The sequence below is a fragment of the Protobothrops mucrosquamatus genome, unplaced genomic scaffold (genome assembly GCF_001527695.2).
Source record: "Protobothrops mucrosquamatus isolate PMUCROS unplaced genomic scaffold, P.Mucros_1.0 scaffold414, whole genome shotgun sequence".
Lineage (NCBI taxonomy): Eukaryota > Metazoa > Chordata > Lepidosauria > Squamata > Viperidae > Protobothrops > Protobothrops mucrosquamatus.
Window position 1 is genome coordinate 348,931 of NW_015386743.1, and position 705 is coordinate 349,635.

Here is a 705-nt window from a genome sequence, read left to right on the forward strand (position 1 = left end):
CTTGAATGCTTTCTTAATTCCTGCTCATTTCTCTTGACTGTTAGTAGCTCAGATTCTTGTAGAGAGCTTGAGCTTGCAATATATTTTTATACTCATCTGAACTGCCTGAATTTCCTGATTCCCCCAGAGCTCGGCAAACTGGCAAGTATATTTAAATCATTGTACAGTTTGGGCCCATGATAGAAAGTATGTCCCTACTTCCTATGTCTGATGTGGATTTCTCAAGCATTTCATTTGTGCAATATAAAGCTTGATTACTATTGGTTCCTCTTCACAAGCTCTTGTATTGACTCATATGCTCTTGATTTGCTGGCAGCTAAATGTGTTGGCCAAACCCCAGATATGCATTACTTCAGTCAGAACTTACAAATCATAGCTGTGATTTGTTTTGTTCTACTTTGTCATAGAATGTGACAGGAAAGAAGCTTCCCCGGCACTTGCTTTAAAAACTTAAACAACCTTGAACTTAATGGAATGTGAACAACAAATTTACACAAATACATTATTTTTCCATTGGGGAGAGAGATTGCTCCCTCAGCCCCACCAGTGTCATGTGCTAACAGGATTCAATGCTCTTGCTCCTCTTGTTTAAGGTCTACATAAAACTGCAGGCTGAGGTAATTCATCAGTTCAGCAATCAGTGTCCAGCATGTTGATAATAGATATATATCAACCCTAAACCAGCCAAATATGCTATTGATGTCC